Consider the following 25,892-nt stretch of genomic DNA (forward strand, 5'->3'; position numbering starts at 1 on the left):
GAAGACATACAGATTTCCTAACACGTCATGATGGTGTGCAACTTGGAAAAAACCTGTTCCTGTTCCTTAGGACGGCACAGTGGCGCAACGGTAGAGTTCCTGCCTTACAGCGCCAGAAACGCGGGTCCCGGGTTCAATCTCGACTACAGGTGCTGACTGTGCGGAGTTTGTACATTCTCCCCGCGATCTGTGTGGGGTTTCGCCGAGATCTTTGGTTTCCTCCCACACTCCAAAGACGTACTGGTTTGTAGGTAAATTGGCTTGGTATAAATGTAAATTTCCCCTAGTGTTTATAGGATAGTGTTAATGTGCGGGGATCGCTGGTCGGTGCAGACTTGGTGGGCGGAAAGGCCTGTTTCCACTCTGTATCTCTAATCTAAACCAAACTAAACTAAACTGTATTCCTGCTTCCCCCCCCCCCCCCCCAAAAAAAAAAAACCTCTATCATGAGTTTTGCAATGGTGTTGAAATAGCCAAGGTGAATATCTGCACTGCACTTTGTATATAATATTCACCACAGCCGCAGTGATCCATTGGTGGAAGAAAAGCTTGTATAGGGTGATCATTGAAGTTCCAATCAAGCAAAATACTTTGTTATTGGTTAGTTCTGAATGCTTGAGTATTATTGGAGCTGCACTGATATAGGCAAGCAAAGAGTATTCCAACACACTCCTGACATGTGCCTTCTATTTGGAAGAAAAACTTTAGGGTATCTACAAGTGATTTATTCACAGGAAGAAATGCAACCCATTGGCCTGCTCTTACAATTGAGCTTCTGACAATGTTAACAACCTAAAAATTGATGGTGGTGGACTTGACAATGGTAACACCTTGAATATCATGGATAGGTTGTTGGATTTCTTTTGCTGGATATGATTTTTTTGTGTTGTAAATGTTACTTTTAATTTAATCAGCCTGTGCCTGAATATTGTCAAGGTTTTGGACTACATCACTCGTAGGGCAGTTGTAAATGGCAACTATAAGTGAATAGCCCCAAATTTAACATAATGATAGCAGCATTCATCAATGAAGCAGCTGAGGATGGTTGAACCTGGGCCAATCCTTAAGGAACTCCTTCCAAGATGCTCAAAGGCTGAGAATATTGCCCACCAGGACCCTTCTTCAGATGATGTTGCCAGTCATTAGCTGCTTTGGATTGTCCATTTCCTTTGCAGGAAACAAAGTGTCATAGAGTCACATAGGCTTTTAAGGCTTCCAAACAATGCTGATCATCAAGTATCAGTCTGTGCTAATCCTATTTGTCAGCATTGCTATCCTTCTCGATTCAAGTGCTCATTAAGATGTTTATTAAATGTTGGAAGTGTACATTCCTCCACCACCCATTCAGGCAATGCAGTCCAGATTCCACCACCCATTCAGGAAGTGCAGTCCAGATTCCACCACCCATTCAGGAAGTGCAGTCCAGATTCTAACCACTCCGTGGGAGATAAAGCTCTTCCTCAAATCAACTCTAAACTTCTCCATATGCAAAACCAATTCCCTTTAATTAAAATCCAAACCTACTCCTCCAGCCTTGCCTCATTACTGAGACACACCATCATAGTCGACATTCTGATGAATACTTTTTACACCCTTTTCATTGCAAGCATGCCATTCTTAACCTCATTCTTATTTTCTGAAATCCTGCTTATGAAGACAAATATCCTGTTTACTTCTTCACCATCTGGTCGATCTATATTGCCATCGTCAAGGATTCTTGGACTTGTACATTGTGGTCCTCCTGTTCCATAGAATACTCCCTTTGCCGTACTGTTCATTGTATATGACCCACTATTATTACTCCTCCCAAAACGCATCACCTCACACTTTTCAAGATTTAATTGCATCTACCATAGTTCTGCACAGTTTGCCAACAGAACCATATCATCCCGTGACCTACAACTATGCTCTTCACTATCAACAACTCTGCCAATTTCCATGTAATCTGCAAACTATCTGATCCAAATTGAAGTAATTAATTATATATATATATATATATATATATATATATATATATAACAGTGAGTGTTATAGGTCCAATCGCTGTGATGCATCGCTGGTTTCAGGCTTCCAGTTACAAAAATGATTCTCCTCCATCACTCTCTGCATCCTGTTATCAAGGCAATTTCAGATTTAAATCTTAGTCTATGGCCCATATGGAACATTGTCAACGAACTTACTAAAATGCAAATGTACTACATCCAGATGAGAGCTCCCATCAATGCACTTTGTAACTACTTCAAAAATTAACTGGATAAGGTCTCCCTCAAATAAATCCTTGCTGACTGTTTTCCTGTGCTTTAGAATGTTTCCAATAAGTTTTCTCCCGCGACTCACAGACCTGTCATTACCTGGCTAATCCCATTGCATTTTTTGTAAAAGGTATCATGTTTGCTGTAACAAGTTTAATACAGGTGAATAATGGCAATGCTAAAAAATACCTAGTAGTTTTGTGTGCTTCACCCTGCAATCCGGCCAGTTTTCCAAATATTCCAAAATCTCTAAATTACGTTTCAGTCCCATGGGCTTTAACTTTTCTTAACAATCTATAATGGGATATTTTTAAATCGCTTCGAGCCCTATAAAAATGACATTCATGGATACCCACTCACATCAACCATCACGTCAACCTCTTTAAAAAAATGTAGTCACGATTATTCTGCATGGCATACTCTTTATAAATCTAATCTGGTTCACTCTGAACATCTGAGAAATTTCCAGGTGTTTAATCGTTTCTACTTTAATTATAGACCCTGGAGATTTCCTGAACGCAGCTGTTTGCCTAATTAGTCTGAAATCATCGTTCTTGCATTTCTCACCTTGTCTCAGTAACATAGTAACATGTTCTGTTTTGTAATCCAAAGGAATGACTTGCAATTGAGAGAACTTGGGATGATCATATTTAGAAACTCTTTTTCCCCTCTTCCTTTAAAACCCTGATGTGATTAAGCTCTAGTCCTGCGGATATGTCGCAATTTTCAACACTGTGAATTTGCTAACTTTACTTTAGTGAGTCCCCATCATACATCCTTTATGTTTCATCCTGCATTTTACGAGTCTCTAGATGAGCTTCATGGGATAACAGTTTCGGAACATCTATTTTTGTTTCTGAAAATGATTTCTACTTTCCTTGGAGCCTTGAGAGAGGCTGATCCCTGATACCTGAGACTGCATTAACAACTCCGTCAAATGCCAGCAAACAAAGCTACAGCATTGCTTTAATGTTTGCACAAGATTGTCCTTCCAGGCTCTCATAGGTTTTGAAAAGATTGTGCCCTCAAAAGCCTGAAAGTAGGTTGGTCATGAAAAGATCTGCCTCAAAACAACACAGGATCCAAAATATTTTCAAGAAATTTGCTGAATTTAAAACATGAATTAAACCAGTACAGCACAGGAACAGGCCATTTGGCCCATGATGTCCGAGTTGAACATCATGCTGATTTAAACTAATCCCATCTGCCTGGATGTTCTCTGCCTGTCTTAATGCCTCTTAAATATCACTTTTGTGATATTCTTATTCCAATTTAACAAGTCTACATGGACCCCCATGACTTTGGATCATCTACAATCACCCAATAAGAATGTCATTGTTCCGTCTCAGGACATATGACAATAAAATACTCTTGACTCGTGATCGACCTCCTCAATAACCTCACACAGCTGTGGTCACCCTGCTATGGAAAAGGTGTCATTAAGCTAGATGAATGCAGAATAGATTTCCAAGGACGTTACCAGGTCTGGGAGGCTTGAGTTGTAAGGAAGAAATAAAACTGAAGGGTGACCTCATAGAGGAATACAAAATTCTGACGGTTATAGATGAGGTGAATGGTCACAGTCTTTTTCCCAGTATAAGGGAGTCAAAAACTACAGGGCATAGGATGAAGGTGAGAGGTGAAAGATTTTAAAGGGGCCTCAAAGTGTGTAATATGTATGTGGAATGAGTTTTCAAATAAGTGGTAGAGGCAAACAGAATTGCAAAGTTAGTAAGTTTTGTTACTAATTAACCAAAGTAGCAAGTTTGGACCTCTCATATGTTAAGGGTGCAGCACGATCTCCCAGCCTACCTTACTGAAGCCCTTGCACTTTTCTATCTGCACTGTCTCTAGAGCTATAAGACTATAATGCTGTAGCACTACATTCTGCACTCTGGTTATTTTTCTCTATACACTGACTGTTGTAATCATATATGGTTTGATTGCACTCATATATGGGTGAATTGACTGGATAGCACACAAAACAAAGTTTGTCACTGTAACTCAACATACTTGACAATAATAAACCAATATTAATACCAATGCCAATGTTTAAAAGGCATTTAGAAAGGTACATGGATAGGAAAGATTTGGAGGGACTAACCAAGACAGGCATATTGATCAGCATGCATGTGGTAGGTCAAAACATTTTTTAGTACTGTATAACTATGATTTATTGTTTCTAAACTTAACCCTCTCACCTTAAATTTTAAGGTTTAAAGTTATTCCTTATTGTATTTTGAATTTCAACCCTAGAAAAAGGCTCTGACTATCAATGCTTTTCATAATTTTATAGCTTATGTCAGGTCACCCATCAGTCACTGATGCTCCAGGAAACAATTCAAGTTTGTGCATTCTTCTCTTATAGCTTGGGCGCAGCGGTAGATTTGCTGCCCTACAGTGTCAGAGACCTTGGTTCGATCCTGACTACGGGTGCTGTCTGTATGGAGTTTGTACGTTCTCCCCATGGCTGTGACCGAGATCGAGTTCTTAGCTTTTGTCCCACACTCCAAAGACGTACAGGTTTGTAGGTTAATTGGCTTGGTATAAGTATAAAGTGTCCCAAGTGTGTGTAGGATAGTGTTAATGTGCAGGGATCGCTGGTCAGTGTGGACTTGGTGGGCAAAAGGGCCTGTTTCCGCACTGTATTTCTAAACTAAACTAAACTAAACTAAAAGCTAACACATAGTTTCTAATCCGGGCACCATCTTGGTGAAATTCTTCTGCACCCGCTTCAAACCCTTCACATCCTTCTTGTGATGGGGAAACCAGAGCTGTACCCAATACTCCACTTACAGCCTAATCAAAGCTTTACAATCCTGCAACACACTTCCTGATTCTAATACGCAATGTCCCAAACCCATGAAGCCAGGTTTGCCATGCACCTTCTATACCATCATGTTGACATCTGTTTCCACTTTCAAAAGCTATAAATTTGCATTCCAAGATCCTTCTGTACACAGTACTCCTGAGGTACCTGACGTTTACCTTGCCTTTGACCTCCCAAGTTCCATCTCCTCACTATTGGGCTGGATTAAATTCCATGTCATTTCTCTGCCCATATTTCCAACTGAGCTATCTCCTACTGAATCCTATGTGACCTTTCTCACTACCTCTTTTGTATCTGCTTCTACCACTTACCCATCACTGATCCAAGTCAAGTCAAGTCAAGTTTATTTGTCACATACACATACGAGATGTGCAGTGAAATGAAAGTGGCAATGCTCGCGGACTTTTGTGCAAAAAGACAAACAACCAAACAAATTATAAACACAATCATAACACACATATACCTTTACATAATAAATAACGGAAGGAAAAACGTTCAGTAGAGTTAGTCCCTGGTGAGATAGGCGTTTACAGTCCGAATGGCCTCTGGGAAGAAACTCCTTCTCAACCTCTCCGTTCTCACCGCATGGCAACGGAGGCGTTTGCCTGACCGTAGCAGCTGGAACAGTCCGTTGCAGGGGTGGAAGGGGTCTCTCATGATATTGTTGGCTCTGGAGTTGCACCTCCTGATGTATAGTTCCTGCAGCGGGGCAAGTGAAGTTCCCATAGTGCGTTCGGCCGAACGCACTGCTCTCTGCAGAGCCTTCTTGTCTTTGGCAGAGCAATTCCCAAACAAGATGATAATGTTCCCGGACAAGATGCTTTCCACCGCCGCTGCGTAGAAGCACTGGAGGATCCTCGGAGACACTCTGAATTTCCTCAATTGCCTGAGGTGGTAAAGGCGCTGCCTTGCCTTACTCACGAGTGCTGAGGCGTGTGATGCCCATGTCATATCCTCGGAGATGTGGACTCCCAGATATTTAAAACAGTTCACCCTATCCACAGGATCCCCATTTATCCTCAATGGAGTGTACGTCCTCGGATGATGTGCCCTCCTAAAGTCCATGATCAGCTCCTTCGTTTTTTTGATGTTCAAGAGGAGGCTGTTATCCTGGCACCAGAGTGCTAGATCAGCCACCTCCTCCCGGTGAGGCCTTCTCATCGTTGTCTGAGATCAGGCCCACCACCACAGTGTCATCAGCAAACTTAATTATTGAGTTGGAGCTGAACCTAGCCACACAGTCATGTGTGTACAGGGAGTACAATAGGAGGCTGAGGACGCAACCCTGGGGCGATCCTGTGCTCAGGGTGAGGGACTTCGATGTATTCCCTCCCATCTTGACTACCTGGGGCCTGGCGGTGAGAAAGTCCAGGAACCAGGCACACAGGGAGGTGTTGAGCCCCAATTCCATTAGCTTCCCGGCCAGTCTGGTGGGAACTATCGTGTTGAAGGCTGAACTGTAGTCTATGAACAGCATCCTCACGTAGCCCCCCTTCTGGCTGTCCAGATGGGAGAGAGCGGTGTGCAAGACCTGGGAGACCGCATCGTCCGTGGATCTCTTCGGACGGTATGCGAACTGCAACGGGTCCATGTTGCGAGGGAGGAAGGCGCAGATGTGTTTCTTCACCAGCCTCTCAAAGCATTTCATGACAACCGAGGTAAGGGCCACCGGACGGTAGTCATTCAGACAGGCTGGGGAGGCATTTTTAGATACCGGTACAATGATAGATATTTTGAAGCAGGCAGGGACCACGGACTTGTCCAGGGAGAGGTTGAATAATGTAGTGAGCACTGGAGCTAGCTGCGTAGCACAGGACTTGAGTACTCGCCCGAGATGCCATCGGGGCCTGCAGCTTTTCTCATGTTCACCCGTGTCAGAGCCCTCCTCACGTCATGCTCGGACAGCGAGAATGTGTGCACATTCCTCCCTTCAGCTTCGGTAGCCAGCCCGCTGGCGGTATTGTCGATAGTCGGCAGACCTGGAGTGGTGTTGCCCCTCTCAAAACCAGCGATCCTTGTAGAACACCACTGGTTAAATGGCTCCAGTTAGTATAACACCCCTTCACAAATTCCCACTGTCTCGTATGGCTAGGCTATTTTTGAATCCATTTTACCAAGTCGTCATGGCTTCCTGCCATGAGGGACCAGACTAACTATCTTCACCCTCCATTCATAAATTCACAAGTTAGAGGAGTAGAATTAGGCCATTCGAGTCCACTACACCATTCAATCATGGCTAATCTCTGCATCCTAGTCCCATTTTCCTGCCTTCTTCCCATAACCCTTGATGCCCGTTCTAATCAAGAATGTTTTATTTTTTTATTTTTTTATTTATTTTATTTTAAGTAGAATTACAGTAATACACATCACATATATCTTGTTACATTTGTTGTACCACTTCGTTTTTCGAGCTTTAAAAAAGGTAGAAATAAAAGAAGTAAGGAAAGTGAGCAAGAATCGTGAAGGTGCAGGAAAGTGTTGGGAAAATAAATTTGTCTATCTCTGCCTTAACAATATCCACTGACTTGGCCTCCACAGCCTCTGTGGTAATAAGTACCACAGATTAACTACCCTCTGACCTCCTTTCTAAAAGTGTGCCCTTTAATTCTGAGTCTATGACCTCTGGTCCTAGACTCTCCCACCAGTGGAAACATCCTTTCCACATCCACACTATTTATGCCTTTCATTATTCTCTAAGTTTCAATGAGGTCCCCCCCTCAACCTTCTAAACTCCAGTGAGTAGAGGCCCAGTGCTGTCAAACGCTCATCATATGCTAACCCACTCATTCCTGGAATCATTCTTGTAAACCTCCTCTGAACCTTCTCCAGAGCCAGCACGTCCTTCCTCAGAAATGGGGCCCAAATTTGCTCACAGTACTCGAAATGTGGCCTGACCAGCGCCTTAAGGAACCTCAGTATTACATCTCTGTTTTTGTATTTCAGTCTTCTTGATATAAATGCTAGCATTGAATTTACCTTCCTTACTACCAATTCGATTTGCAAATTAACATTTTGGGAGTCTTGCACGAGCATTCCCAAGTCCCTTTGCACCTCCGATGTCTGGGTTCTCTCTGAATAAATAATCTACTCCTTTATTCTTATTACCAAAATACATGACTGCACTTTGCTACACTGAATTTCATTTGTCACTTCTCTGCCCACTCTCCTAACCTGTCCAAGTCCTTCTGACCCGCAATTTTACTTCGGAGTCACGTGAGTGACTACGTGAAGAACCCCACCACGATGCATGCGTGCCATATCGCTTTCACGCTTGCGAAACGACAGGTGGGCTGGAGCGTCCCCCGCAGCGGTAAGTTTGAAACCGCGACCTGCAGGTAAGTGATTTACTCTGCGGTAGTTTTTGTCCCCGCGCTGTTTTTACACAGGGGGGGAAGCTGGACAAAATAGTGTCCACAAGTGCTGTGAGTAAAGCTGGCTGAGGAGGACCGCGAAGTTGCGGGAGCCAGCAGCAGCTGAAGGCACAAGCCCCGTAAGGGATCAGCTGTGCCGACTTTTGGTCCCGCGCCGGCCAGAACACCACGGCCGGGCGGGAGACTATTCAAATGGGGCCGTCGACTTTTTGGACAAGTCGAAAACGGCAGGAGACGGGGTGGAACGACGTTCCCCCGTAGCGACAATTTTAACCTGGACCTGCAGGTAAGAGCTGCGGTCTTTTTTGTGTTTTACCATGCTAATTACAGGTGGAGAAACCAACAGGCTGCGACAAAACTGGTGGGCTAGATGGGATCAGCTGTGCCCGATGTCGCCTCCGCACCGGCCAGATCCACTCCACGGCAGGGCAGTAAGGACAAAGCTGGTGAGGGAGGACCGCGGAGTAGCGGGCAGCCAGCAGCAGCCAGCGGCACTCGGATCACCGATAGTGGGATCAGCTGTGCCCGGTGTCGCCTCCGCACCGGCCAGATCCATGCAGCCGGGCGGAAAGGCTAGACACAAAAACAAACAAGGTCATGGACTCAGAGGAGTCCGACTTTGAACAACCGCGGGCGGCGAGCGACCGAGAGCGCTGGAGCCGGATGGAGCGGTGTGTGGAGCATTTGCTCCAATGTGACAGACTCCGGGAGATGGAGTTGGGTCACTGTGGGCCCTATGATAAACCCACAGCAGTACCTCTTGAAGGGCTGCACAGTGCTTCTACCTCATCAGAGGGGAGCACTGCGGGTCAGTTCTGGGCTGACCTGGAAGAGGGGTCCGCAGAAGGAAAGACAAGTGTGAAAGGGGTGCAGGAACAAGAGAACCTACTGGACTAATAAAATGGACTCCAACAAACACTACAGCCAAAGACAGCACCCCTACGCACCCACCAGCAGAACTGGTGAAAGCTCGAAGGCCCGGTATTCAAAACATGAGTCTTTTTAGGCCATGGCCAAGGCCGGCCTTCTTGGAAGATGCGGGGACCTCCAACGCCAACCAAACCGAAAATCCAGACACCAGCGCAACAACAGCAGCGAAGAACCTACAAAAAGAAGTAAACCTGCCACTGGTAACTATGGAGGTAGGTGGGTCTGGTTCCCTACAAAATACAGGGAGCATGGAGGTTGGGGGGAGACTACACTCTTTTCTGAATGCATGGAGCATGTTAACAACCGATACTTACATCTTAAGCAGTATCCAGGGATATACAATAGAGTTTATACACAAGTACAGCCCTCCAGTTCAACATATACCGAACCGAATGTTCGTGCCTTCTGATAAAGAAAAATCAAAAGCGCAAGCTGAACTGGAGCGGCTTTACATAAAAGGTGTAATTGAGAAAACTCAACACGAACCATTAGAATTCGTGTCCAATATATTTATCAAAAACAAAAAAGATGGTGGTTGTCGCATCACCATAGATCTGACAAAATGGATACCTTTGTTACTGCTAAACAATTAATTTCCAAAGGTTACTTCATGGCCAGCATCGATTTAAAAGATGCTTACTATTCAGTGCCTATACGAGGTGACCACAGATGTTACTTAAAATTCAACTGGATGGGCAACTCTAGCAGTATAAAGCACTGCCAAATGGGTCATCAGCCCCAGGTTGTTCACAAAAATTTTGAAACCAGCCCTAGCGTTTCTACGGAAACGTAAACACATGGTCATGGCATATTTAGATGACATACTCATTGTGGGCAAAACTTTGGAATTGGCCAAACAAACTGTAACAGCCACAAAACAGTTATTTGAAAAACTGGAATTTATTATCCATCCAGTTAAATCTAAACTAACGCCTTCCACTACTATGGACTATTTGGGGGTTTCACCATTGACTCAGTTCACATGTCGGTGACTCTGCCTAAGGGAAAGGCTAGAGATTTAATAGAGGCTTGCATAACCTCATTGACATCAGCAAACCATCCATCAGATTGGTAGCAAAAGTAATTGGCAAATGGTGGCTGCCTTTCCAGCCACACAATTTAGACCTCTACATTACCAAAACTTACAGAGAGCAAAAATACAAGCACTCTAAATCAATGCAGGTCACTTTGACAGACCTATGAAACTACCAATCAAGCTAAAATGGTGGATAGATAACATCTGGCTTTGTTCCAATCCAATAATTGTCAGTAACCCTTCCATGGTACTACAAACTGATGCCAGTGCCTTGGGTGGGGAGCCACCAATACCAGCTGTGGAGGTAGATGGACTGCTCAGGAGGCATCATTATTACTCACACTGGGCATAAACTACCTGGAAATGTTGGGTGCATTCCATGGCCTAAAGTCATATTGTACTGGATCATATCACCAGCATGTTAGACTACAGATAGACAATACCACCGTGGTAGCATACATTAACCACATGGGTGGAAACAAATCGACATCATGTGACAATCTGGCTAATACAATTTGGCAATGGTGTATCCAGAGAGATATTTGGATATCAGCCACTTACCTACCAGGAAGACTAAATTTAGTGGCAGACACCAGGTCACGCAAATTTAATGAAAACACCGAATGGATGTTGAATAAAAAAAGTATTTGCTGATATTACAGCAAAATATGGAACACCAGATATCGATCTATTCGCATCCAGACTTAACCACCAGTTATCAAATTATGTTTCATGGGAGCCAGACCCTGGGGCAGCGGCGACAGATGCATTTTCGCTGCATTGGGGGGGAAATTGTTTATTTACGCATTCCCTCCTTCCTGCCTCATCAGTCGGGTATTAAGGAAAATACAACAAGACTCTGCATCTGGTATTGGTAGTACCCGATTGGCCTACTCAACCATGGTTCCCAGTGGTATTAAACATGGTATTAGAACCATGTATCACCATCCCACATAGACCAGATTTATTGCTACATCCCGTAACAAGGGATAGCCACCCATGCCATAAGCATTTGAACTTATTAATTTGTAGAGTTTTAAAAACACCTCTACTACAACTGGGACTGACGGACCGAACAGTGAACATGATCTCGGCGGCCCAAAGACAGTCAACCAAAAAACAGTATCTGGTCTATATCAGGAAGTGGGCGATGCACTGCCATAAAAACAACATCACCTACAGAGACATGAACATCCCGTCTGTTCTGGAATATCTGGCAGGCCTCCACTATGATGAGGGGCTCAGTTACAGTGCCATCAACTGCGCCAGAAGTGCCCTATCGACTTACCTATGGCAGGGGACAGAGCGTTACTTTGTTGGGACTCACCCACTGGTAACAAAACTTATGAGGGGAAATTTTAATACTAATCCCCCAAGAACCAGGTACTCCCAAATATGGGATGTAAGTATTATCCTGAAGATGCTCAGGAATTGGTCTCCAGCAACAGCTCTGTCCCTACACAGACTGACATTAAAAACAGTCATGCTAATGGCATTGGTCACGGCACAGAGGGTACAGTCACTGCATAAACTAAGACTGGACAACATGACTTCCTCAACAGAAAATATTGTGTTTCATATCTATGAGTTAGTAAGCAGAACAGACAGGGATCAGCAGGCCTCAATATACAATTTAGGTCATACCCAACAGATGATCGTCTGTGTATAGTAAGACATCTGTCGTTATACATGGAGAAAACGAAAATCCTAAGAGGCAATGAGAAGGCACTTTTTGGTCAGCCACTAGCAACCACACAAAAGAGCGACGGTCCAGACCATCTCAAGATGGCTGAAACAGGTGCTAACACAGGCTAGGGTGGATACTAATATTTTAAAATCTCATTCCACCAGGGCTGCAGCTACATCGGCAGCGATACAGTTGGATGTACCAATGGACCAAATCCTCAAGGCAACAGGATGGTCTGGGGGAAAAAACATTCCAATTATTTTACAATAAACCAGTAATGAAACCTGGAACGTTTGCAGAAACAAATTTAAGTTCTGTAAATTAATTTAAACCCATAAAAAGGGGTTATAAATTTGTGTTAATAAATTTTATGATTTCAATGTCGAATTCATGTCCAAATTATGTTAACACAATTCCTCCTACAGTCATCAAGGCAGACGTGATGCATGGACTCGTTTCCACGGCATGAAATCACAGAGCTTTAAAATCTTCACGTAGTCACTCACGTGACTCCGAAGTAAAATAGTAAGATTAAACGAGAACTTACCAGTTTGAAATTTGATCTGTATTTTATGAGGAGTTACGATGAGGGATTACGTGCCCTCCGCTCCCACCCTTGATCATATACTTAACTGGTATCTCTTCCCTAATCTTACTATGTTTAGTCATTACAGTTATCTGTGATTTCACACCGCTGCTTTGAAGAATGACACGCATGCGTCGTGGCTGGGTTCTTCACGTAATCCCTCATCGTAACTCCTCCTAAAATACAGATCAAACTTCAAACTGGTAAGTTCTCGTTTAATCTTACCACTGTATTATATTTCACATTACCTTAGGAAAGCAGCCAACATTATGAAGGAGCACTCACATAGTGGTCATTCTCTTTTTGACCCTCTTGCACCTGGCAGATGATACAAAAACTTGAAAGCACGTACAGCCAGATTCAAGAACAGTTTCTTCTCCAATGTTATCACCCTCTGGAATGGTCCTCTCATATTATAAGGATGAATTCCCAAATTTCTAATCTACCTCGTTGCAGCCTTTACACTTTAAAAAAATCTGCACTTTCTCTTTAGCTGTAACACTATATTGTGCACTCTGTTTTACCTGTCGTACTAATTTATGGAAAGTTTTACCTGAATAGTATGCAAATTAATGTTTTTAACTGTATCTCAGTTCATGTGACAATACCAAATTAATACCAATACCAAGTGGACGTTGCAAGATTATGAGATTAGCCCAAGGGAATCTTTTGTTTGATGCACATTTATGCTGTCTTCTTGCGGTTTCCAAATAACTTAATGATTATACTCTGATGATGAGTGGCATTGGAGAAAAGCATGATTAACTGCCAAACTGAGCCGCAGTGAAGGCTGCAAATGAGTAATGCCACAGCTTTCCAGCTGACGAAATACTCTTGAACTCAGTGTTGAAACCATGCTGGTGAAAGTGAATTAACCGATCCTCTTCTGCATTGCTTACCATGAAGGACCTTGTCAAATGCCTTACTAATGTCCATGCAGACAAAATCAATTGCCCCACCCTCATCAATCACTTTCATCACCGCCTCAAAAAATACAATACATTTAGTGAGTCATCCCTTCCCCTGCTCAAAGCCATCCTGACCATTTCTAACAAGTCTATGTTTTTCCAATTTCATCCATTTATATCAATCTAAGTGCCAGTTATAATTCCCCATAAAAACATTGTATCTTTGCTACAATCTTCTTTAATGCCACCGTTTCTCAATATTATTTTGGTGTACAATGACACAGATGGTCGAATGCTAGAGATTTACGTTCGAACAGGTGCTGCCTGTGTGGAGTTTGCATGTTCTCCCTGTGACCGCGTAGACCTTCTCCCCAGACCTTCTCGGTGCTCTGGTTTCCTCCCACACCCAACGTCGTGGAGTTTGTAGGTTAAGTAGCACGATGGTGGCATTTAAGAGGCTTTTAAATAGGCGCATTGATATGCAGGGAATAGAGAGAAATAGATCATGTGCAGACAGAAAAGAATAGTTAACTCTGTATCATATTCAGCACAGACATTGTGGGCCTAAGGGCCTGTTCCTGTGCTGTACTGTTCGTTGTTCTATGTACCATGAAGTCTCCAATGCCTGATGTTTCTAATTATATCAACACTTCGAAATGATATAATTTTATTTCCTAGAGATCATATAACCTAATAAAATATTTTTCCTCTCCTGGCTGTCCTGTAACCATACCTCAATGAAACTACTATAGCATCCACTCAAAGGCTGAATTTGTGCCTGGAATTCATTCAGTTTGTTCTGTATAGGATATATGATAAGGACACATGACAGAACCTATCCTGCGAAATGTACTATCTGCTTAATTCCTTCTTACAGTATTTCTTTCTCCTAAATCGATTACCTTATATATTTTAGTTTTTCTTTTAGCTGGAGTACCCAATGCACATTTCCATCCAGCCATACAACTCTCCTCCTTTGCAATAGTTTTAGAATTATTATTTGTACTATTAGTTTCAAAAACCATGTTGGTGCTGGAGGGTGATGACGTCTTATATGGAACCTCTTAAAACAGCCTCTTCTGATCATTTCTCCTTATTATCTATCTGTTCCAGTGCTGAGAACATCATTAGTTCCAGTGCTGGAAGTCTCCTGTCACTCATCACCATTTGGAAGGAACTCAGAACTATCGGCTTATTCCACTTTCACATCCACTACTTACACATTTGGGGCAATTTACAGAGGACAATTAACCTACAAACCCATACACATCTTTAGAACGAAACTCTGAGGAAACACGCATTCAAGGGGAGTATGTGGAAACTCCATACAGAGTTTGGTCACCCATGGTCAGGATCAAACCTGGAACGCTGGCATTGTGAGGCAGCAGCTCTATTGCTAAGCTGCCACCCTGAAATATTAAGGATCAGATAAACAAAGTTACACCGACAAAGTGCCACCATCCCCACTAACTCTGTTCCATATATCACTGTAGCAGAAGTCATACCTGCATTCACGAGGATAAACTCAAAGAACATTTAGCCTAGATGGAGTCTAGATGAGTTCTGAATTTGTGCACAAATTAACAATCAATCAGGCTGTGGCCAGTTGATTGGCGCACAATTAGGCAAACCATTTAGAGATTCCACCTGGGTTGGATGCTTTCTGGGAATTTATCCTTGTGAAAGCAGATCACAGTCTTTGCCAATATCTTCAATCTCTCATTTCAATACTCTACTGAACTCATCTGCTTCAAGGAAACCTCTATCATTCCAGTCCCCTTGACCGGTCTCAACGACTACTGATCAGTAGCTTTAACATGGAGCATAATTAAGTGCTTTGAAAGATTTGTAATGTCCAATACCTGCACCAGTCTTCCAAAAAATCCAGAAACCTTTCATGTTGTGAGCGGGAACAATAGGTCTATGGAGAACACCACCTCTCTTGCATACATTCAAGCTCACCCCCAAACTTTGCAACCTCCATCTGTGACTGGCATCTGGAATTTCTGACCAGCAGGCCTCAGTCAGTCCATAACATTTCTTCCACCCTGACCGTCAACACTGCTGCCCCTCAGGGTTGCATGTTCTTAGCTCTGCTCCCTATACTCCCATGGCTGTGTGACTAATTCAATGCCAGCTCAATCGGTAAATTCAGTGATGATACCACTGTTGTCAGCTGGATCAATAACAGTGAATAATTGAAATACAGGAAAGGGATTGTGTCACAATCAGGGCAATAGCCTAGCCCTTAATGTCAGCAAGGGCTAAGAGTTGGCCTTTGACCAAAGGAAGTGAGTGGTGAATACAACCCTGTCCTAAGCAACTGAGCTGCTGTAGAGATGGTTAACAACTTCAAGTTCCTTCCAGTTCCTTGGCATCCACATTACCAGCAACCTAAGGTACACAAAAATGCTGGAGAAACTCAGCGGGTGCAGCAGTATCTATGGAGCGAAGGAAATAGGCAACGTTTCGGGCCGAAACCCTTCTCCAGCAACCTAACCTGGTCTCTTCGCATTGATGTGATCAAGAAACCGTACCTGCATATTTAGTTTTAGGCTTTCTGGAAAACATCGGTATGTCCACAAGTAATCTCTTGAACTTCTATTGATCCTCTATAGAGAGTTTTCTGATGTATCTCAGCCTGATATGGCAACTGTTCTGCTCTTGATTGCTTAAACCTGCAGTGTGTGGTGAATATTGCTCAGTCCATCACAAGCTTATCACTTCTTTCCATGAAATCCATCTTCACGATGCATTGCAACAGGAAGGTTGGAAGTATCCATGTTGGAAGTATTGTTAAGGATGCCTGTCACCCTAGCCATTCCCTTTTGTCACTACTATTTTGGGGAAGATATGGGAGTATGAAATCTCCAGACTTAAGAAGAATGCCTTCCCCATCGATCATTTATTTCACACCCCCTTCCCAGTAGTACTGTATTGTACTGTCTGTGCCACCTCATTCAGTTATTCTGTTATTGTACCTCAATATTTATTAGCACTATTCGAATTATACCACAGTCTTGCACCATTCTGCTTCTTTGCACTTATCGTTGTATTATTTTTATATTTATCAATACTGTATATATATTGTTTACTCTATGAGCTTCATGCGAAAGAGAAATTTCATTGCACCCAGGTGGATATGACAATAAACTAATCTGAATCTGAATCCACTTGATCCCTTCTTCCATTCAAGGCCTTGTGACAACTATTTATTTCTCTAGTAGGTGGCATCTGACCCACTGTCCCACAACACACTTCTTATTCACTTCCATGTCAATTTGCAGGTGACTTGTTTGATCATTTGGAGCTGTCACATGTAAGGATCTGTTTCTTAATTCAGCTCTGAGCTTCTGCATCTCTCTGGTTGTAACTGACACCCAAACCTAGATGTTCAATCCCATCCCTTAAATGATAGAGTGTCTCCCATTCCCACTCATCAACTAAACTGGAGCCACTTGCAGCAGAAGCACCTAGTCATACATCACAGAACAGGCCCTTCGGCCTAACGCCCATGTAGACCGAGATGCCCCTTCTACTTTGGTCCCACCTGCACATATTTGGTCCATATTCCTCTAAACATTTCCTATCCATATTCCTGTCCAAATGTGTATTAAATGCTGTTATAATACATAGTTTAATTACCTTCTCTGACAGCTTGTTCTATATACCCATCACCTTCAGTGTGAAAAACTTACCCCTCAGATTCCTATTAAATCTTTCCACTCTCACCTTGAATCTAGGTCCTCTAGTTCTTGATTCACCCTCTGGATAAAAGACTATGCATTCATCCTATTTATTCCCCTCATGATTTTATGCACCTCTATAAGATCACTCTTCTAGCATTCAGCACTCCAAGGAATAAAGTGCTAGTCTGCACAACCTCTCCCTGTAGCCAGCCCCTCAAAACCTGACAACATCCAAATAATTAAGCATAGACACATAGATAATAGGAGTGGGAGTGCATGGTGGCACTATGGTGGAGTTGCTGCCTTACTGCACCAGAGACCCAGGTTCGATTCTGACTGCCGGTGCTGTCTGTGCGGAGTTTGTACGTTCTCCCCGTGACCTGTGTGGGTTTTCTCCGGGTGCTCTGGTTTCCTCCCACACTCCAAAGATGTACAGGTTTGTAGATTAATTGGCTTGGTAACATTGAAATTGTCCCTACTATGTGTAGGATATTGTTGGTGTGTGGGGATTGCTGGTCGGCACGGACTCAGGGCCTGTTTCCGTGCTGCATCCCTAAACTAAAATAAATTGTATGACACCAAGTACATGGCAGCCGCACCAATGGCCTGGCTGGTCTTTTTCTTCTTTTGCTGTTTTTTCTGTGTTTACTTGTATGTTTTTAGTGTACCTTTAATTTTGTATTATGTGGGGAACATTTTATTCCCTCTTTCCTCAATGGAGATGCGACTTTTTTATCGTATCTACGTCTGCACTGTGGCCTTAACATCGTGAAGTTGGCGGTACCTTTGTTAGGGATCGACTGCGGGAGCTCCAACTGCAGGAGCTTCGACCACCCCAATCGTGGGAGCTTCGATCGCCCCGTTGCGGAAGTTCGATCGCCGACTGCCGGACCTTCGATCGCCCCGACTGCAGAAGTTTCGATTGCCCCGACCGCGGGAGAAAAGGAGGGAAGAAGGTATAAGTTATTTGCCTTCCATCATAGTGGGGGATGTGAGGTCGCCGAAAAAACAAGATGGACGTGCTGCCTGCACTGGTGAGGACTCGGAGGGAGGACCGTGAGTGCAGTGATCTCGGTGTTTTGCGGGGATATGGCTCCATGAGGACATCCCGCAGTCTGGTGCAAGTGTGGACGGCTTTCTGACTGTTCGGACGGACAGGGACTGCAGAGAGAGTGACAGCGGTCGGCACAACTCTGGTCACATCACGGTGAAGGAGCATGTGTGTGTGGCCCGGACATTGAGCTGATGGCTGTGGGTTTCCGCTTATGCTGTGCACCCTGCGTTCTCACACGCCATTGTGGTGGCTATTTAGGTCTATGTTTAATTTTTACGTGGTTATGTATCTTGTGGGTTTTATTGCATGACTGTTGGCAAATCAAATTCCTTGTATGTTTACATACTTGACTGATAAATTAATTACAACTAAAAACTGCTCACCATGCAATGTAATCAAGCTGATCTTGACTATGTATATTTTCATGTAGTTCAATGCAGATCTACAACCATGTAACTTTATATTCACTGGTAATCCAAGCAGTAGCAATAACATATTGAATACATTTTCAATTGCAGAAAGCAAATGGGTGCAGAATTATGTTTATGATGTTATTCTTCTTGTTGGAATCTCATGTAGAAACAAGGAACTGCAGATGCTGGTTTTCAAAAAAGACACAAAGTACTGGAGTAACTCAGCGTGTCAGGCAGCATCTCTGGAGAACATGGATAGCTGATGCTTTCGGTTGGGACTCTTCTTCAGACTGATTGAATTGAATTGAATTGAATTTCCTTTATTGTCATTCAGACCTTTCAGTCTGAGCGAAATTGGGAGTAGGAGTCTCAATTAACAATATAGAATTGCTAAAAATGAATACACCGTGAGCTTTGTACCCAATTAAAGCATATTATCTGAAGTAATTTGGAGCATGTGTGGGAAGGAACTGCAGATGCTGGTTAAAACCGAAAATAGACACAAAAAGCTGGAGTAACAGAGCGGGCAACATTAAAACTAGCATAACAACTGAGGTGGGGGAGGGATGGAGAGAGATGGGGTGCAAGGGTTACTTGAAATTAGAGAAATCTATATTTATACCGCTGGGTTGTAAGCTTCCCAAGCGAAGTATGAGGTGCTGTTCCTCCAATTTGCATTTGGCTTCACTCTGACAATGGAGAAAACCCAAGACAGAAATATCAGTGTTGGAATGGGAAGGGGAATTAAAGTGTTTGGCAACTGGGAGATCAGATAGGTCCAGGTGGGCTGAGTGAAGGTGTTCAGCGGATCTATCGCCCAGTCTACGTTTGGTCTCGCCGATGTATAAGAGTCCACACCTTGGACAACAGATACAGTGGATGAGATTGGAGGAGGTGCAAGTGAACATCTGCCTAACCTGAAAGGACTGTCAGGGTCCCTGGACAGAGTCGAGGGAGGAGGTATAGGGACATATGTTGCATCTCCTGTGGTTGCAGCGGAAGGTACCTGGCGAGGGGGTGGTTTGGGTGTGAAGGAATGAGTTAACTAGGGAGTTGCAGAGGGAATGGTCCTGCAGAAGGAATTTGGAACATACTGAGTTAACGCTCCTTGTTCTGTGTGGGGTGATGATGGATGCAGCAATAGCTAATGAACAAGAGGAAAAGATAACTGCAAGGATAATAAAGATAACAAATGAACCAGTTCTAATAAATTGCTTGCCTATGTTTGATAATAAATTTGGCAGAGATTGTAATAAATCAATGAGTTGGTCTGCTTTTTCAGGACCGCAACAGAGGCTAAAATAAATGAGTGAGGTTGGTACTTATGAAGGCAGGAGATATATTTATATCATATTCCCAGGAAATGAGGCACTATTCATTAAAGTTGAAAGAGGAAGGATGAAATGAATATTTATGTGTGTTGAATGAGAATAACATTGTAATATCATTTCAATTATAATTATTTTCAGAGCTGAAATAATTCAACTCCAGGGAAAGCACGTCTTGATTAGATCTTAATGAGTTGATTGTACAAAAAAAAATAGCCTGGAGAAACCCAAAGAGACATCTCAGCATCTGGTTAAAAGAAAGGAACAGTAGAAAAGAGACAGAAGAAAGCAAAACATTTTTTTAAAATGAGACTACGATATCCCAACATTAACTATTTGAGGAGTTTGCTGACATTTGTGATGATGGCCTGGCTGCTCTTGCAAGAAGAATGAAGGAAGATAAACATACGTTTTGACCAGATAGCCAAGTTGAGAACCTTACACACCTGCTAGTGTGACAAGAAAATATTTGATGGCCTAAAGGACTTGACTATTCAACTGAATGCTCACAGATAATGGATGGATTATCTTCCTGTGTGCCTGAATTCATAGAAGTCGTCTTCATTTTAAAAGAAATCTTCCACAATAGTAATGAACAAATTATTTTAAATGTTATTTAAGATAAGTACTTCAAAATTTACAGTCACTGCCACAGTTTTGTGTCTCTGGATTTTTCTCAGCACATTGTTCTGATGGCCAGATACATCAATAGTTCTCATATCCTCAACCAGAGCTTGGTCACTGGAGAAGTACTTAATGCCTCAGTCCCAGGGGACATCTCACAAACTGCCATCTCAAAAAACTGGCCAGCCTTGCTGATTCTCGTAATCATTATGCTGACTGTCGGCGGCAACATATTGGTGATCATGGCAGTTTCCCTGGAGAAAAAGCTGCAGAATGCAACAAACTACTTCCTAATGTCACTGGCTGTTGCTGATATGCTGGTTGGAATTTTAGTCATGCCAGTTTCAATGATTACTATTCTCTACGGTAAGTTTTTGTTTACATTTTACCAACAGTGTGGATAGTAAAGCTTCATACAAAATTGACCACAGATTTCAGTAAAGAAAACACAGTGATCAACCCATTTTGTTCATTGGACTGAGCTCTCCGTTTTGTCAGGAGAGAGAGAGTAACGAGGGCAGTAATACATATTCTTTTAAGCCCATTAAAAACTATTAAACCCTGAGCAAAACTTACTCGAATGTAGAACTGTAATTGCAAAATTGAAAGTATATGTTTTTAAAAAACATACTAACGGTTATTTTTAAATTTGTGCATGTAATTAGGTTTTTGTGATGTTTAATGTAAAAGAAAGAGAACACAGCAAGTCGCAGAAAAGAAACACCCAGGCTGAATGTCAGGTGCAATTTAGTACTAGTACTATGGTATGGTCCTTTCATACCTTTTATCAATTGGAAAACAGGAATAAAATTTGCTTGTTTCACAGAACCATATCCTAATCCTGAAAAGATGCCTGAAGTATTGGTGATGTGCATAACTTGTGTTTCTTTAGGGATGGGGTGGAGCAGGTCCGGGTCACCTGAACAATACAATAATCACCTACACACAATAATCCAGGAGCGGTCGCACCAATGTTATTGCAACTGTGGCATGATGTCTCAACTCTTGTATTCAATGAAGTCAAGCGTGTTGTATGCTTTCTTCACCATAATGTCACAATCCCATGTGTCTGTCCATGTTCTGAGCTCATCTGCCTTACCTAATAGGCTTCTTGCATTGCTGGAAAAACTGCAGAGAAGATTTACAAGGATGTTACCAGAACGATGGCTTGAGTTGCAGGGAGATGGCACGCTAGGACTTTATTCCTTGGTGCAGGAAGATGAGGGTTGATTATAGAGGTGGGTAAGATCATGAGGGAAATGATGCACAGGGCTTTACCCAGAGTAGGGGAACAAGAACTGGATGATGGAGATTTAGGTAAAAGGGAAAAGATTTAATAGGAATCTGAGGGTCAACCTTTTCACACAGACGGTGGTGGGTATATGGAACAAACTGCCAGAGGAAGTAGTTGAGGTAGGTACTATAACAACATTTAAAAAACATTTGGACTTGAAAGGCTTAGAAGGATATGGGCCAAACACAGTGAGGTGGAACTAATGATAGGGCATCTTCGACGGCATGGGGAAGTTGGTTCGAAGGGCTTGTTTCCATGCTGTGTGACTCTATGACTCTAAATTCAATTTAGCCCATTGGGCCTTTCTTACTCCCTCACCTCCTGCCTGACTTGCCGACTGGACTTGCTTGCTTTGATTTCCATATTTGCCTCAACCTTTTCCTCTTCCACTTGAATATCAGACGAGCTTAAACCATCTTGGGTAGTTGTATCAAACACCTCCAATAGGATATTGCCCCTCCAGCCCCCCTCCCTTTCAGTTGCAACATGTCCATCACATGTGCAGGTCCCCTCTGCCCCAGAGGAGATCGCAAAGGTTCAAGGACCTGAATCCCTCCTGCACCATCTCCTCAGCCACACATTTATGTTCCCTATCCTTCCATTCCTACCCTCCCTAGCGTATGATGGAGCAATGCAGTGAAAACAGCCCTATGTTCCTGCTTTTTAACCTACTGCCTAAAGGGCGACTTTTCAGTGGACTGCCTGCGACTTTCAAGCTTGCGGCACTCGCCTGAAAAACCGTGAGCTGGAACGGCGACCGTCAGAGCAGAACACACACACACATCACAAAGGCAGGGGCAGGGCCAGCCTTGGGAGGTGCGGGGCCCAATTGGGAATTTTTTTCCATAGAAATATAAATAAATAATTATAAATGAGTCACGTGTCGTGAGTAATATGACAGTCAGTCGGCTTTAAAAAAAAATCTTAAACCGCGCATGCGCAGATTGTTCTCTCCGTAAAAATAAAAATAAATAAAGTAACAATTCAATTTTCCCACGGCTTCCAAATCTCCTTCTTTCTGAATTACTGAATGGGTGGGGGGTGGAGGGTGGCGGCAGGAGGAAAGATGGTGGGAAAAACGGGAGCACACCGGGTCAAGTTGAATCAGTTGTCTTATTGAATGACAATACTAGTTCAACTTATCAAGGGTCCAATTCGGGAGAGAGTTCCTTTCTCAGTATGTGGGGAGTCTAGCCAGGGGTAAAGTTGCGGGGAGGGCAGAAGCGTTAAGAAGGAGGGGGTCGGGTTCATGCCAGTAACTCACTCACTCACCGCTGCCACGGCGCTCCGGGCGCGGAGCCACCGCATTGTGGCCGGGGAGGGAAGTAGCTCGCCTGACTACGAGCGGCCGCCATCACCGGACAGCAGAGCCGACTGCAATCTCAGCGCCCTCTGGCAGTGCTCTCCGTCTGAACAGTGAGGGGACCATCTCAAGAGCATAGAGCAAAGGTCATAGAGCGAAGCGGGTCAGCGGGTGATGGATATCATCACAGCGGGCGGTGGAGCTTACTCCTGTGTCAGCGTGAACAAGGGGTCAATTGAGGTTACTCGCACTGACATATGGAGTAAGTCCCACCGCCCGCTGCCCTGTTATCCATCGCCCGCTGACCCACTCTTGAGCTGGATGATCCCCGGCCGACCCCCTCCTTCTCAACGCTCCTCCCCACAACTTTACCCCAGGACAGACTACCCACATGCTTTGAAAGGATACTCCCTCCCCCCAGCAGCACTGTCCTTTTACAGCCGCTTCCCACCTTAGAGCCGCAAGGTAATATCTTGCAAAAAACTCAGTTGTATCTTTCTATCTCAATAAATATAACAAAATATGCAATTGTTTCATCCACATTATGACAAAATATAGAATGTAGGTTATTTGTTATCAGTCACCTCATCCCAGAAACAACAGTATATTTGTTTTACTAATTTACGGGCATGTACCATACAGAGTCAATTGATCCATATCCAGCAAATGTTGTGATAATTGCATTAAAGGTATTATTGTCTTTATTTATTATTGTCTCATTTAGGCAAGTCCCAAGCTATAGATAATTTCCCCCCACCCCCAATCCCCCTCGCCCAATCTTCATTGAACCTACCATTTGACCAATCTTTTACTCAGCTGCTGTAACATTTCTTTCCTATCAAAATCTCTGTGCAGCATCTCTGTCCCTATCTTCCAATTCCCACTTTGAAATAAAATACAACTTTCGACTTAAAAATTTAGCAGCAGGATCGCTAAATAAATGCAAATATATGGTATTTTATCCCAGCATCCCCCCCCCCCCCCCCTTACCACCACACAGGAAGCGTAACTTGAAGCATTTACATTTGGAGAAGTTCGATACGGACCAGGAATGAAAATTAATAGCTATGAATCGATTAACAGCGAGCTACGAGGTTAGATTGAAACACCTGTCAGAGGGCTAAGAAACAATCCTGATTTGACGGCGTATTGTTTTAAATGAGCATTTTGCAGCGACCTCACCTTATATTCTGGTTAAATATTCTTTCCATGGAAATCTCCTATTTCACTTTGAAATTATATTCATTTATAACCGTCAGTTACCGCCTTAATGTTCGTGTGTTTAGTACTGGGTATGCTTGAAATAATTTATTGTAATGTACTGTAATTTTTTTTTAAACTACATCACCAGGTGTGAAAATTAGACTAAATCGAACGATGATTCAAAATGCATGGGAATCGACTAATCGCGATCCTGCTGCGAAATTTTTAAGTCGAAAATTGTATTTTATTTCAAAGTGGGAATTTGAAGATAGGGACAGAGATGCTACACAGAGATTTTCAACACGGGAAAGCTCTTGGGTGAACTCGCACAGTGGGACAGGGCTTGAGGCAGCATCTATGGAGCGAAGGAAATAGCCAACGTTTCGGGCCGGGTCTGAAGAAGGGTTCCGACCCGAAACGTTGCATATTTCCTTCGCTCCATAGATGCTGCCTTACACGCTCAGTTTCTCCAGCATTTTTGTCCACCACAAAACGTCAATGATTCCGGGAATGCCGAGAGAGCTAGAGATGGGGAGCGGGAGAGAGAGAGGGCCCGAGAGAGAGAGAGCGAAAGACAGAGAGACACAACGTGGGTCGGTAGTTAAATTGAATGACTAACCTGCTGCACACCAAAAAGCTTACAAAGAAGAAGTCGTCAATCATGATAGTGAGTTTTAAGAAATTCTCAATGTATCATCAATGCATCGATCTACATTCCTCAGTACATGTAATTCTGGTTTGTACAAGTGTTAATGACGCCGCGTGAATTGTATTCAAAGGAACGCTGCTTCATTAATACTTGTTCAAAACACAATTACATTTACTGAGGAATGTGGATCAGAGCTGAAGGAACTGAAGGAAATCCACATTAGGCAGGAAATGGTGTTGGATAGACTGATGGGACTGAAGGCTGATAAATCCCCAGGGCCTGATGGTCTGCGTCTCAGGGTGCTTAAAGACGTGGCTCTTGAAATCATGGACACATTGGTGATAATTTTCCAATGTTCTATAGACTCAGGATCAGTTCCTGTGGATTGGAGGGTAGCTAATGTTATCCCACTTTTTAAGAAAGGCGAGAGAGAGAAAACATAGAAGCATAGAAAATAGGTGCAGGAGTAGGCCATTCGGCCCTTTGAGCCTGCACCACCATTCAATATGATCATGGCTGATCATCCAACTCAGTATCCTGTATCTGCCTTCTCTCCATACCCCCTGATCCCTTTAGCCACAAGGGCCACATCTAACTCCCTCTTAAATATAGCCAATGAACTGGCCTCAACTACCTTCTGTGGCAGAGAATTCCACAGATTCACCACTCACTGTGTGAAAAATGTTTTTCTTATCTCGGTTCTAAAAGACTTCCCCCTTATCCTTAAACTGTGAC

The 25,892-nt window shown here is 43.2% G+C and overlaps 1 pseudogene; it reads left to right on the forward strand.

Moving 5' to 3' along the window:
* The window catches only part of LOC116979289, a 117,312-nt pseudogene that overhangs the window by 60,270 nt on the left and 31,150 nt on the right, over nt 1-25,892 (forward strand).

The sequence above is a fragment of the Amblyraja radiata genome, chromosome 12 (assembly GCF_010909765.2).
Source record: "Amblyraja radiata isolate CabotCenter1 chromosome 12, sAmbRad1.1.pri, whole genome shotgun sequence".
Classification (NCBI taxonomy): Eukaryota; Metazoa; Chordata; class Chondrichthyes; order Rajiformes; family Rajidae; genus Amblyraja; species Amblyraja radiata.